Source organism: Dendropsophus ebraccatus, chromosome 3 (genome assembly GCF_027789765.1).
Source record: "Dendropsophus ebraccatus isolate aDenEbr1 chromosome 3, aDenEbr1.pat, whole genome shotgun sequence".
NCBI lineage: Eukaryota > Metazoa > Chordata > Amphibia > Anura > Hylidae > Dendropsophus > Dendropsophus ebraccatus.
The window spans coordinates 92,794,894-92,811,286 of NC_091456.1; positions in this window are offsets into that span (position 1 = coordinate 92,794,894).

Here is a 16,393-nt window from a genome sequence, read left to right on the forward strand (position 1 = left end):
TGTCTTGTCTTTATTTCTTTACTTTATAGACTTAGTAGTGGAAGCCGTCTAATAGACGGAATCCATTACTAAGTCGGGGCCTAGTGTTAGCCGGTATAAAATGGCTAACACTAACCCCCCATTATTACCCCAGTACCCAATGCCACCAGGGGTACTGGGAAGAGCCGGGTGCCAGTGGTCCCGGAGCATCAAAATTGGCGCTCCTGGATCGGGCGGCAGCAGGCTGGTAAGATTTAAGCTGGGGAGGGCCTAAAACAATGGCTCTTCCCACCCTGGTGTTACCAGGCTGCTGTCGTTTGGTTTTTAACCCGGCTGGTTATAAACATAGGGGGGACCCTATGCGTTTTTTTTATTTATTTATAAAAAAAAAAACGCATAGGGTCCCCCCTATTTTTATAACCAGCCGGGTTAAAAACCAAACGACAGCAGCCTGGTAACACCAGGGTGGGAAGAGCCATTGGTTTAGGCCCTCCCCAGCCTAAATCTTACCAGCCTGCTGCCGCCCGGTCCAGGAGCGCCAATTTTGATGCTCCGGGACCACTGGCACCCGGCTCTTCCCAGTACCCCTGGTGGCATTGGGTACTGGGGTAATAATGGGGGGTTAGTGTTAGCCATTTTATACCGGCTAACACTAGGCCCCGACTTACTAATGGATTCCGTCTATTAGACGGCTTCCACTACTAAGTCTATAAAGTAAAGAAATAAAGACAAGACACAAGTTAAAAAAAAATTTTATTCAAATAAAAACACCCCCACACCCCTCATTGACCATTTTATAAAAAAAAAACAAAAAAAAACAACCGCTGGTCATCGACGTAGTCCACGTAATCCACAGGATACCGATATCTGAAAAACAAAAAGGGAGAAACACACATAAAACACACAAACAGGAGCACAACACCCATCATTGTGAGCGGTGTTGTGCACCTTACAGTATGCAGCATCTTTACAGATCGCTGCTTACAGTCTGGCCCCCAAGGGGTTAAGGGAGGATGTATTGCATCCCCCTTAACCCCTTGGGGGACAGACTGATGTCAGACTGCACCCATCCCAGCAAGGAAGGGGTTAAGTGACCCCCCTTCCTTGCTGGGAGGGGTGCAGGGGAGGGGGTGGGGAGATCTGTATACTCACCCTGATGTTGTCTCTTCGCTGGTCCGCAGCACAATGAAGTCACTGTACTGCGGACCGGCTCTTTATATGTGCGCTCAGCCGATCAGCTAATCAGCTGAGCGCACATATAATTCAAAATGTTTGTTCTAATAATGCTATTGTGATAACATAATTAGAAGAAACATTTGATGTTTTAATTAAAGTAAAGTGATGATTAGTACAGAATGCTCTATTGCCGGCAATATGAATTAACGGCTTATGGAGCTTCCTGTACTAATTAATATTTAATTAATAAAACACATTTTCGTTGAAATAAAATCAGTTTCGTTGGTCAATAATTTAATTCTAACGAATCCATCATTGTGCAATTAAATATACTGTAAAAAAATAAATATATATATAAATATACATTTATTTATATATATTTATTTTAACAGTATATTTAATTACAAAATGATGGAATCGTTTAAATTTAATTATTGAACAATGAAAGGGACTTTATTACAACGAAAATGTGTTTTATTAATTCAATATATTAACCATGAGAGGCATTGGCATCGGCATACTGCAGAGGATCGCAAACCCCGGTAATAGCAATTCATGTAAACTGTGTTCCCTGCTTTCCCAGATGCATTCCAGAGGTGTTTGCATCACTTTCTTAAGATTTTATTTGTTATTTTTAGTTGAACCAGATTTCCAAGTAAATGACCGTATGTTTTCAGCCGCATGTCTATTTTTTCCCACGGCCGTAGTTTCAGCCGCACATTTACAGCCGCATAAAAAATACAGCCGCACACATACATAGTGTGAACATAGCCTTAAACTAGAAGCCAACTAAAACAGCTGAAGGCACTTTAACTCCCAGCATATCCCGAGGGCTGCAGACTGTCAGTAAATGCTGGGAGTTGTAGTGCCTGCAGCTGTTGTAGTTGGGTCCCATACACTGGATGCTTTGTGGCATATAATAATACATAGATCTGTGGGGGCTCAGTGTAGGGAAGTGACCCCAGAACATCACTAATACGGGATAGAACAAAAACATCTACCCCTATCCCTATTAGTGAGGTTCTGGGGTCACTTCCCTACACTGAGCCCCCACAGATCTATGTATTCTTATATGCCACAAAGCATCCAATGTATAGGACCCAACTAAAACCGTTACAGGCACTACAACTCCCAGCATTTACTGGCAGTCTGCAGCCCTCAGGATATGCTGGGAGTTGTAGTACAGTGTAGACAGATGTATTGCTGGACCTTCAGGGCTGATGGTTGTCCCCCACAGTTTGCAGCCACCAGGAGACTATGCACACAGTGATTTATTATAGGGTTGTCCTCTCAGAGACTACAACTCCCAGCATACCCTGAGAGCTGTATAAATGGAGGGATTTGTCACAGATCACAGATACATATGAATCCAGGAAAGGATGGGGTCAGCATGTCGTGTCTCACTGATTCTTTATTGGTGGGCCCCAAGGATCATTTCCTCTGGTGGGCCCCAGGTGCCCCAGTCTGACACTGGACAGAAGCGGTCCCCGAATTAAGACGTCCCCGGCCTCCTTCCTTCCTCCTTCACGTCTGTTTGATGAGAAGAGCGGGTATCAAGCAGAGCGGCATCCCAGCACCCAGTACTACTGAAAGCCGGGGGGTGCCGCTCAGTAGTACCAGGTACTGGGTGCTGGGGTGCCGGCCTTCCAGCTGTGCAAGGGTATACACCATGCATGTAACCTGCCCGTGCCGAGTGGGGGGTGGGGTGCTGGGACGTTAGGGCGCCCCGGGGGAGAGGTGGGCGCCTCAGCATGCATAGTGCCTAGGGCAGCATGAACTCTAAATACAGGCCTGGTTACCAGGATTATTGGCCATGTGCCTATTGGTTACTACATGAGGATCTGGTTTCGGCTGCATGTGGTGATGAAAAGTAAATGTGGTAACGCGGCCTAAGTGATCAGATATCAGCTATTAATACGGCCCTAATACATGATGTTGATGGCTGGGTGCATGTATGTTGCTTTCCTGGAGAAGAGATGTCATCAAGTGCACAGGAAGAAGATAAGCAGGCATGATGGTATGAGCAATGTTCTGGTGGAAAATCTGGTGGCACTTATTTGAATGTTACTTTGACACATGCCACCAACGTAAACATTTTTGCAGAAGTCCACCCATTCATGCCTACAGTATTCCCTAATGGCAGTGGCCCTAATTCTCCAATTCTTATCCTGCACCTGTGGGATGTGCTGAATAAAACAAATCCAGTCTATGGAGTCCACACCTTGCACACTTAGTCCCAGAAAGGGGTGCTGTTGTACCCTGGATATTCAAGAGATCCGCCTCCCCTGGACGCAGATGCAGTGAAGTGTTCCAGGCTGCGTCACTGCGCCTGCGCTGCTCAGAATCAATACAGCGCATGCGCACAGTTGTAACCAGAGTTGTAGAGCAGAGATCCAGCCCAGGGGCATTACTAGAAAACAGAAGGCAGAGAGAAAGACCCCAGAAGCGTTGAAGGACTAGGGCACACATGTTCTAGGCCCCGCTATATTGACACTGCTGCTGCAGACTAAAAGATGATTTTTCACCCTAAAGATGGCACCAGGAAATTTTTAAAAAACACATCCAGAAAGGAAATCACTTCATTTAAAGAACGGTACCAGTGGTTTGGGGGGAAACTGGAAAACTGGCCTTAGGGCCCTATTCCATGGAGCGATAATCGGCTAAATCAGGCCGTTTCGGCTGATTATTGCTCCGTGTAATAGAGACAGCTGGTAATTGTCAGAAATGTGCAGTGAGCCTGGTGTAAACTGGGCCTGTTTTTTTTTTGTGTGTGACAAACCCGCTTGCTTTTCAGCCTCCTGGCAATGCAGGAGTTACACTGCTCACTGCTAGCCTTGATTGCTGCAGCCAAGCAGTGTGGTTTGACTGACAGATGCCTCTGCCTGTCCGGAACCTTGAGGATCAGAGTGCCAATCCAATGGGGATCCGGACTGGGCTCTTGATCCTCATAAATGAAAGCAGAGCCAGTTTCTCCCTGCTGGCTATTAAGGTTCATACCCTGATCCCAGCTCCCCCTGTCTACTCCAGCGATCCCTGTTCCTAATTCCTCTCATTGCTTGACTCATTACCTTACCTCCCGTCTGACCTTTGACTATCTGTTTGATCTTCGATTTTGTACTGCGCTGCCCGTTTGGTTGTGACTTGGCTTGTTGACTTCCCTTTATTGTGTTTGTCTGTCTGTCTTGTTCTGTGTTTCACTTATTCAGTACAGGGAATGTCTTTGTGGTTGTCCACGGCTGCCTAGGACCAATTGACGCAAGTAGGTAGGGACACTGTCTCATCTTGTCCCTACCTCCCTGTCCTGACAGTTATCTTCCCTTTCTGTGGGTGGCAGTGCCAATAGTCTGGGTGGGTCATCATTCCACTCCGGACCACCGTGACAACAAATCAAGGGACCCCGCAACAACCCGGCAGGTCACTGTCAACCCTCTGGAACCGGTCCTCTAAACTAAAAGCAGGTGTGCCATCATACCTGTGTACCCAACCGACACTGGCGTCACGATATAACATCATTGGGCCCGGCTGTATCTCGGCCAACCACCATAGAACTGGCGCCACACCTCGCCATCTGGCAAGTGACCGGCTGTGTCGCCTCCACATCGGGGGTGTACTACCACCAGAAGTGGTATACAGAAGTGGCATCACAAACAGGATTCAAACCTTGTTGTTGACTATAACTGCTGTCCTAAAGAACTGTGTATGGTGTGTAATTTACCAAGCAAAGGTTGCCAAGAACTGTGTGCTCCTTATTGCTGAAGCAAGTTGTAAACTGTTAGCCACCAAAACCCCTATTGCCCTGAAGATAAGTGCTCCAAAGAAGAAAATGACTGTGTATATAAAAGTGGGGGAGCCATCTTTATTCATTACGCGACTGTGTTCTGTGATTACTGACTACGCCATAACTCCTGGAAAGCCCGCCAAAGTAACCGCAGGAAAATTTTGCCAAAAGCCCACCAACGCACCAGCGCCACTTAGCGGCAGAACCAGGAAGTACAAGAGAATCCACCGGAAGTGCCAACAGTGCCATCTTGCTAATTTCATCTGCAGCCTTAAGTCCACCCAGCAGTGCACCCAGCCCAGAAACAGCAGGAGTAATCACCGGAATCCTTCCTCTGAAGTTTCCACTCTAGGGCCACTGCGAAATCCACTATTTCTGCCTCGGACAGTGATGACCAGCAAGTTGTGGGTGCCTCCACACCCCCGGCTGCATCGTCAGCTTCCCCTGCATCTCTGGCAGCCTCCGATGCTGCATCCTCCTCAGCCCCTGATATGGTACCTCACCCTGCTTCCATCTTCCTACGCCCTACCAATCTACCATTTTACTGGGGTACCCCAAGGACCCTGGCCCATTTCAGTGAGAAGTTTCACAGATCATTAAAATTTCACTCCTGGTCTCCTGAGCAACAGGTGGACATCCTCCTAGACCAGCTATGACAGGCGTCAGAAGCCAGGTGAGACTCTCAGAGACTGTGCACTTGCACTACACGCTGCATTCAGAGCTGTACGCCAGCTAGTCATCTTCACACCTGCAGATGCAGAGCGCATCATCATGGACAAATTTGTGTAGATTCCAGGTCCACACAAGATAGACTCCGGGATTTAGCAAAACAAAACCCTGGCATGCCATCCATCGAATTAAAAGGTCTGGTGCTCAAATGACTCAGCACCTCCAGACCAGGAGAAATTGTGGCCATAGACCATGTAAAATTGGCCCCTAGATCCTAGAGCCAACCACTGCCCGGGCATGATGGGAATTGTAGTTTCACAACATCTGGAGGGCCAAAGGTTCCCCATCCCTGCTGTACAGTAACGGAGAGGATGGGAATCACAAGGGCTGACAGAGACTGCAGGGACCATGAAGGAATGGGGAGGGCAGATGTGGGCACTGTATAGCAGCACTCTCTGTCTGGGTAGAGAGGTGTTACAGCTATGAAGAGATTACCTCCACAGTCCTGTCCCCTGATGTAAGACCCAGCCTGAAGTGGATCTGCTATGATTTGGGAGGTGAAGGAGACTTCCTGGGTCAGAGTACAGGGCTGTAGACCCTACTGTGCAGACCATGCCCCTCCACCACTCTCCCTCCTATCCAGCACAGGGAGCTCTTAAACCAAAGCAATGCTTTAAAACTAATTTACAATTCTGAAAAAACTTTGAGCTCTTCTTGCAAAACGCTCTCAATCCAAGTTACTCTTAAACCAAGGTACCACTGTATTTTGAAAAAAGGGTTCCTCAACCCCAGCAAAAAAGGATTGGGTAACAGGAGGATTGGTTGGGCAAAAGATGAGTACAGCTGGTACACCAGCTAAAAGAGTTGGGCCTGTTGTGGGATGGTGAAAATAGGTTTCATTATCATGCAAACCCTAAGAAAAATTCCTTTCAAATCAACTGGTGGCAGAAAAACCCAGAGAATTTTAATTTACTTCTATTAAAAAAACTTATAAGCTGCCGTATGCCGTGCAGAAAGTGGTATCCTTTCCAATCTGTAGAGGTTTTCTATGGGGATTTGCTACCACTCAGGATGGTTCCTGACAAGGACAGAGGTGGCATCAGAGAGCATTGTGTCAGACTAAAAAGAATTCACCAGTTCCTGTGAGCAGCTGATAGGTACTGGAGACTTTTTTAATAGTAGTAAATTACAAACCTCTGGCACTTTGTGGCACCGGTTGATCTGAAAGTAATTTTTTGGGTTAAACTACCGCTGTATCAAGTAGAGTACTAAAGTCAACCTACATGCTACTCTGCATTGATCAGCTTATCTAGTCTGTGTAAATGTTTTTTTGTGAATTGTGTGCAGGTATGCCTACCCGTGGCTCTGCTAGGGCTCTTTTCTGGGCTTTTATTAAAATAGCTGTAGTCATTGTCGGACTGGGGTACCTAGGGCCCACTAGCGGAAATGATCCTTGGGGCCCACCAATAAAGAACCAGTGAGATCCGACATACTGACCCGGCCCTTCCCTGGATTCATCTGTATCTGAGACAAATCTCAGAACTCCCTACATTTATACAGCTATCAGGCTATGCTAGGAGTTGTAGTTTCTGAGTGGACAACTATTTAATAAATCACTGTGTGCATAGGCTCCTGGTGGCTGCAATCTGTGGGTCACAACCATCGGCCCTGAAGGTCCAGCAATACATTTGTCTACAGCGGCAGTTATCAGAGGATCTAGACATAGATCTGTGGGGGCTCAGTGTAGGGAAGTGACCCCAGAACATCACTAATAGGGGATAGAACAAAAGCATCTACCCCTACCATATTATCACCGTTCCATCACACTGTTCTGTGGACTGGACCAGGGAGCTCCCAGTATCAGGATTAATTATGATGGCACTAGTGTACTGTAGTGACCGCGGGGCTGTGTCAGTACACTAGCGTAAACCATACACTGACCCATTTAGACACCAATGGTACACAGGCGCTGCACACTATATAAGTGATTACAGTGCAGTTACTAATGACCAAGCAATGCCATTGATATATATCAAGACCGTTATTACCAATAATACCAGTATATAGGAAGGAAATATTATCACCATACATAACATATTACCCCCATACTTGTTTTTGACCAAATCCTGTATACTAAAACCAATAAAACACAGTACCAGATAACAAGTAACAAATAATACCACCACATACTGACTAATACACCACCACTGATACTGAATAAAATTCTCTGTTCAAAGATCAATATCACCTCATCCAGTCATATAAAGGCAGCTCCAGCTCTACACAGGTTGTATACACCATATACATTACAGTGCAGTTACATCGAGTGACTCACAGGGGACATCATCTCTGATCAGAGTTGTTCCTTTTCATTTTCTTCTCCATTTGCCCAGGGCCATTATGAGAACTTCTCTGAGCCACGAATCCACAGAATCTGCCAGACAAACATATTAGGCTCCTCACTCTGGCACCATCCTCATCTCTCTACAAACTGAACATCTGTATTGACCCCGTTTTGCCCCCTTATAGTATATGCCCCCTTCTGTGTAGCCACCTTATAGATGGGCCCCCCTGTGTTGTCCCCCTTATAGATGGCCTCCTGTTACCCCCCCCATAGATGCCCCTCTGTGTTGTCCCCCTTATAGATGGCCTCCTGTTACCCCCCCTATAGATGCCCCCCTGTGTTGTCCCCCTTATAGATGGCCCCTCTGTTATCTTCCTTATAGATGCCCCCTGAAATCCCCCTTATAGATCGCCCCCCGCTATCCCCCTGATAGATTGCCCCGTTATCCCCTTATAGATGCCCCCAACACAACTCCCCAAACACAACTCCCTCGCTCCCCAGTCGGTTGTCTTCTCTCCACTACATGGCCCAGGCCTGCACACACATCGGGAAGATCAGTGTGTGCCAGGGCCGGTACTTCTGGTACAGGGAACGTCTCTAACATGCGTTTCCTGTATCGGAAGTTCCACAGAGCTTCCTGATGCGTGCGACGGCCGGTTGCAGGCCCTCCACCCCTTCCAAGGAATGCAGCATAAGCTGGGGGCCGGTTTGCCTCTTGTGACCACAAGCAGGACTCTGCTTGCGGTCACAAGAGAGATTGGGGGGGGGAGGGGGGGCGCGGCAACACTGTTTAACTGTCGGGGGGTCCTGCCACCCGACAGTCAGTGCGCCGCATCAGCGCAGGGACCGGGGTCTACCGGAGGATGGCCCAGTCCGACGCTGGCTGTAGTCTTTGAAACTCCCAAATTATGTTGTGGTGTGGAATCTATTAGTTTGCTAGCAAGCTGACCTATGCCACAGAATTTGTGCCTTTTCCTAATGTTAACATAGCTCAAATCATAGAGGGAGATTTATCAAACTGGTGTTAAGTGAAGCTGGCTCAGTTGCCCCTAGCAACCAATCAGATTCCACCTTTCATTTTTCAAAGAATCTGTGAGGAATGGAAGGTGGAATCTAATTGGTTGCTAGGGGCAACTGGGCCAGTTTTACTTCACACCAATTGATAAATCTGCCCCATAATGTATTATTTTTGTCAGATAGTCTAGAATCTGCATAGCACCCAAGACTGATACCAAGCCCTTTTGGGATCTGCTAGGCAGGCAGTAGCGGTCTTTGGCACCAAGCACCCCCAAGCAATCGCTTGGAGCCCCCAACATCCAGGGGGGGCCCCCACTCCGCGCTCTTCTCTTGTGCTTAAGACCACTAGACAGGGCCGCTGCCCCGCTCGCTGCTGTGATCTGAACTGTAACTATGAGCACTCGTAATGTGCGCTCACAGTTACATGCAGCAGCACTGACAGGGAAGGAGCCATTGGCTCCCTTCCTGTCAGTCACTCTTGTGGCCGCAGGAAGTGTTTTCCCTGCGGTCACAAGTGGCCGCTCTGTCCTTGTGGTGTCGGTGCTTCAGTGACATCACTGGAGCATCGGCGCCAGGACAAGGGGAGCGCGGCCTCTTGTGACCGCAGGGAAAACCCTTGCGGCCACAAGAGTGAAGAGAAGAGGAGACGCCCGGACCCAGGTGAATATAAGTGTTTGTTTTATTGTGTTATATACTTTATGGGAGGGGGAGCACACAGGGGCCTGTGTAACTGGGGGAGCGCACAGCGGGGGTCTATATAAATGGGGGGAGCACACAGTGGGGCTATATATAACTGGGGGAGTACACAGGGGGGCTATAGACTACTGGGGCTTCACAGAGGGGCCTATATACTACTCGAGTCAGCACACAGGGGGTCTATATACTACTTGGGGCAGCAGAATGGGGTCTATATATAACTGGGGGAGCACACAGGAGGTCTATATCCAAGTGGGGGAGCACACAGGGGGGCTATATACTACTGGGGGAGCACACAGGGGGCTATATACTACTGGGGTAGCACACAGGGGGTCTATATACTACTGGGGTAGCACACAGGGGGTCTATATACTACTGGGGGAACACACAGGGGTCTATATACTACTGGTGGGGCACACAGGGGGTCTATATACTACTGGGGGAACACACAGGGGTCTATATACTACTGGTGGGGCACACAGGGGGTCTATATACTACTGGGGGAACACACAGGAGTCTATATACTACTGGTGGGGCACACAGGGGGGTCTAAATACTGCTGAGGCAGCACACAGGGGGTCTATATATAACTGGGGGGGGCACACAGGGGTCTATATACTACTGGTGCAGCACACAGGGGGTCTATATACTACTGGAGGAGCACACAGAGGTCTATATACTACTGGTGGGGCACACAGGGGGTCTATATACTATTGGGGGCAGCACACAGGGGGTCTATATATAATGGGGAGCACACAGGGGGTCTATATATAACTGGTGGAGTACACAGGGGGTCTATATATAACTGGGGGCAGCAAACAAGGGGTCTATATACTGCTGGAGGAGCACACAGTGGTCTATATACTACTGGGGGAGCACACAGGGATCTATATAATACTGGTGGAGCACACAGGGGGTCTATATACTACTGGGGGAACCACACAGGGGGTTTATATACTACTGGAGGAGCACACAGGGGTCTATATCCAAGTGGGGGAGCACACAGGAGGTCTATATCCAAGTGGGGGAGCACACAGGGGGGCTATATACCACTGAGGGAGCACACAGGGGAGCTATATACAAGTGGGGGAGCACACAGGGGGTCTATATACTAGTGGGGGAGCACACAGGGGGTATATGTAACTGGGGGCAGCACACAGGGTATATACGACTGGGGACAGCACACAGGGGGTTTACATACAACTGGGACAGCACACAGGGTGTCTCTATACTTTTGGGGGAGCACACGGGGGGCTATATATAACTAGGGGAACACACAGGCGTCTATACACTACTGGGGGAAGCACACAAGGGGTATATACTACTGAGGGGAAGCATACAAGGGGTATATACTACTGGCGGCTGCGCACAAGGGGTATATACTACTGGGGGCAGCACACAGCGGTCTATTGTTGTGGAGTGCGTGGGGGGGGGCCCAGACATAACTTCGCTTGGGGCCCCTGAAATGCCAAGACCGCCCCTGCAGGCAGGTATACATTGGCAGTAGTTTTCTGCCCCTTCCTATACAGTGGGACACAGAAAATAACATTGTGTGGTATTATTACTTTTGTTCAATAATATGGGGGCCTATGGGGGATATATGCCCCTGTTCCAGATATGGTCTCTAAAGGTGTAGTGAAATAAGGTGTAGCCTTATTTTGGTGAATTTCTGTAAACTTTATATGAGCAGAAAAACACATTTCGCTTATGATTATCAGTATTTGTACCAACATGTCCATAGCCAATGCAGAGAATGTATTTATTAAGAGAAATGCCAACAAGAGTCCAGATCTTCATCAATAAACAAAGATTTTTTTTTTTTTTTAGACTCCTTGAATCTACAGATTCATGAGGCAGGGTAAGGGTGTGTCAGGAATGCACGTTCAAGGAACACAAGGAAAACTCTGCGGTTGGGGTTAATATCAATGATTTCCTTTGTCTCAATAGTTACATGACTGCAACTAATTAGAAGGGCCGCCACCTATGGAATAGGCAACTTTTTACAGAGAAAATATTTAACTTATTTTTACAGCATAGACTGAAAGTAAGGGAAAGAATGTACAAGAGAACACAATCTGTTAATATTTGCGGCCATTTCCCTCCCCTTTAAATTGGGAAAAATAAATCTCCCGAGTATGAAAAGATATATTGAGTTTTGTGACATAGAGTTATTATATTTTCCCAGCAAATTTTTAATTACCCCTAAACGCTTTAAAGACCTGAAGAACATTTTTGTATCTTGGCATTCCAGCGGTCACAGCATTTTATAGCAGCATAGATGTATGAGGCCTTCTCATTTTATGTGCAGGACAAGTAGTACATTCTTTTACTGCCATTTTGGGGTAAAGCTACTGTATATAATTGTTAATTAATTGAATCAATATTATTTCCTTACATTTAGGCTATGTTCATACACCTTCTTTTTTTAGAAAGGCCGTAAATTTGAGCCCAAATAACCTCTGTTATTTCATAATGACTTATAATGATACCAAATTGTATGTTACATAGTGTTTTGTGAACAGCACATAATCATCTTACTATCAAGACTGGGGAACTTATACTTGTTTTACATAAATCCCTGTGCCCCACAACAGATTTACCAGTATTGAGCTTGGTGTTTTCACCGAGCAATGAACGCTGAACAGTGGACACAGCATTATCCTTTCATGTCCTGTAACTTGAGGAAAAAAAATAGACCTCAGAACGCATTATTTTTATGGACTTCTGAATAAATCCTTTTACTTATGAGGGTGGCGCTTATCTGCATTTGCTTGCTTTTTTGTGCATTGGATCTTGTTGACTGATACAGCTGAGCGATACCCTAGCTGCAGCTAAAGATCTTCCCATCTATAGAAGTGTGTAATAAACAGTTGTGGTTATGCACAACTGAATCAGGTAAGCGTGCACCTATTGAACTGCTCTTACGTTTTTTGGCCCAGTCATGTGTCACTCTATGAGGCGCCATTCCCTTTTCTTTTTCTTATATATCCTATTAGTTCACTCTAGATTATATATCCTTAACAATAACAAACTGACTGCATTTTACTGGGTCATACAGTTGTCAAAATGACACCTGCTTCTCTGAAATCATGGTGGTTAGCTGGTTGACTTCTTGTTCTGCCTGCCCTTTCTTTGTACCTATAAGGATGGGTTCAGACTACGGAATTCTCTCTGATAAATTCCGCTGCCTGTGTGCGCTCACGGCTGTGCGCCTTTCCGCCGGCTCCATAGACACCATTCTATGGGACGGCTGATTCCTCTATCCGCCAAAAGAATTGACATGTCAATTCTTTTGGCAGAATGTGGAATCCGCCCATGCATAGAATGGTGTCTATAGCATGGGCAGAGAGGCACGCGGCCTTGAGGACGCACAGGCAACGGAATTCGGTGGAATTTATCTGCGAGAATTCCGTAGTCTGAACCCACCCTAACAGAGCAGTACCTGAAGCAGAGCAGTAAACAGGCCTTCAATTGATTTTTATGATGTTAATATTTTTATGACAAGAATTGACGTTGTTTTAATCGGCACCAACAGCCGCTATTGTCATAAAAATACATAGTGTGAACATAGCCTTAAGGCGTACTCCAGTGGGGGGGCACTTTTTTACTGGGACAGGAGAGGAGGTGGCTGAGGAAAAAGACGTCCACTCACCTCCCCGGTTCGAGCGGCGGGGCTCGCATTGCGGCGCTCCGATGCCCGGTCCCTGGCCGCTTCCGGGTGTCTGTCGCGGGCCCAAGACGTCTCAGGTCCGCTCAGCCACTCAGTTAAGGAGGCGGGATCCGTTTGAAGTCCGCTCAGATCCCGCCTCCTTCACTGAGTGGCTGACATCACGTCTCGGGCCCGTGTCAGACACCCGGAAGCGGCCGGGAATCGGGCACTGGAGCGCCGCGATGCGGGACCCACCGCTGCAACCAGGGAGGTGAGTGGACGTCTTTTTCTTTGGCCACCTCCTCCCCAATCCCAGTAAAAAAGTGCCCCCCCACTGGAGTACCCCTTTAGTACAAAGTTGCTGTGAGGAAGGGAACAGATTATTGTCACTATTCGCCAGTGTTAAAGAACATCCTCAGTCTCTCTGTTGCACAGTTTTTTGCTGGCATTGCCTTAAACTGTTGGGAGCAAAGACTATAACAGCTGTTTAAATTGAATTGCTTCATTGCCCTTATCCCTAGTAGACTGGTCACTGTCTGCAGCAAGATCAGCATTCCTGAGCATAATACATGGTCTGGGTACATTATGTTGTTTGTGAAACACAGCTCTTTTTACTGTTACTACATATTTTTACATAAGATAGGCAAATCTTATGGGAAATCTATACAACTGTATCACCCATACAATGGCATATGTTGGAGACATCTCTCAAAGGTGTATGTCAGGAAATCCTAATAAATGGGGAAGATGTGCAGCCAAAAGACATTTTTTTGCATGTCAGGATATTTTTACTTACATGACTCTTATTTAAGTATATTTTGTTTGCTTTCTGATATCGCCCTATTATACAGGGCCATTTAAAACCTTTAATTGCCAAGAATAATAGGACCTTTACAGTTGGACATGGGTTTATGACAGAATAGGATGAAAGGAGAAGAAATAGTTAAGGTTGTGTTCATATGTACAGGATCCACAGCAGATTTGATGGCACAGAATTAATGCAGTGTTCAGTTATTTAGTTACATTGATATCTGTACCATTAAATCTGCTGCCGCTCCTGTACGTGTGAACACATCCTAAGGAGAATTGCCAAGGTTTTGCTACGTGTGTATTCTCTCATTAGTATGTGTAGGCTCGAACAAGCTGACTTCTGATGCAATCGTGTTATGTTATCAACTGAGAGAAGTACTCGACATGAAGCATGTCATGTATGGAGACTGCTACCACTACGCATGCTAACTGATGTGTCCTTGCGACAATAATATGACTGTCCTGATGGATAGGGTCTCCTGATGAACCCCTATCGAATAGGAGACAAGACCCCCTTTTATTATCTCCTATTTCTTGTTCCAGGAAAGAGAAAGGAGAGAAGGGGCACCTTCTAGTGCAGTAATACGTGTAAAACAAAGGGAGTGAGGATAAGGTGAACAAGTATACACTCACCTGGATGAATTGTGCAAACGATAAGCACAACTCTATTAATCGCTCCGATATCACCGCTTCCAGCTCCTGGTCATTCACGGCCAAACCGAGGAATGAAGCAATTGGGAAATACAGAGACACCCAGCAGAGGCCATCTGGGACAGGCATACCCTTCAAGTGACATCGTTCCTTGGATGACTTATGAACATGATCCACTTCTCCACTGAGGCCACGGTAAGTCCAAACAATTAAAGCCGGATCAGCACTTGTTATGCTGGGTTTACACAGAGCGATAATTCGACAATTGTACGATTAACGATTTCTAAGTAACGATTTTTCTTTTATAACGATCAGCGTTTAGATGGAACGATATATCGTACAGAAAATTCATTTTCCGATCGTTTTGCGATCGCTTAAGCCTATCTCACACATAGGTAAAATCAGTAAACGACTGTTTACACGTAACGATCTGCGATTTTTTTACGAACGACGATTTAAGAACAAGTTAAAAGATCAAAATGAACGATTTCTCGCTCGTCGTTCGATCGTTTGCTGCGTTTACACGTACGATTATCATTCGAATTCGATCGTTATCGTGCAAATTCGCACGATAATCGTTCCGTGTAAACCCAGCATTAATCAGTCCAGTATCCTTTATTGAAGCGCGCATGCATGTGAAACAGCAGTAACCTTGCTCCTCAGGTGCATGGCGTCTCTAATGTTGCCCAGTATGTCCAAAAGGTTTTAACATGCATGTAAAGAAATAAAGAAGGTCAGACTAAATGGTGAGTGCTCTCATCTATTTCCTACATGTTGGATTTTGTACAGTACTTAAGTCGTAGTGAGCACCAACCAGTGATCTAGTTAAAATTATAAGCCCATACTCATTAGTACTATTCACCAGAGCAAGTTATGTCAAAGCAGTGCTGGTATCAATTTCTTCACACAAGTGTTACCCAGTTTTATCTGATTTTTCAAGAATGTATCTATGTGAGGGTTATTTTATCAGATGAACATCATTTTATGGTGCCAAGGACACCCCAGTCTGCTACTTTCTACGGGTTCTTTAAAATCCATAAGGGTTATAATCCCTTAAAAGGGAGGCACATATCTGGGGTAGACTCGATTATGCAAAATTCCAGCATATATGTTGACAGAGTACTATGAGAATTTGTTACAGCCTTCACTTGTGATTCAACTTAGGGAAGGCCCCAAAACAGTGGACTATTTCCTCTCATCTATGGGAAATTGTTTTCATTTACAAAATACTTTGATTTCTAAACTGGTTGAATTTCTCTTTACCCATAATTTCTTTATCTTTGACTGGAAATGTTACCACCAGCTCAGGGTGGCCTCAAAGAGGAGTCCTTGTGTCCCCCACTTATGCAATGCTCCTCCTGTGTTGGTGGGAGGATACCAATATTTTTTCCTGCTAATGAAACATGGTAGATAACCAGAATAATGGCATGGTCACGCTATATCATTGACATCCTGTTATAGTTAGGAATGAAAACTGAATTTCTTATATTTATTAGTAAAACCAGATTGATGTAAGTGTACATAATTATGAAACTAATCCCAAAATATACTTTTGACACTGCACAGGCAAGGGATTTTGATTGGTTGAGGTTTGAAATTGTTATACCAAGGAGAAGGGCACTTC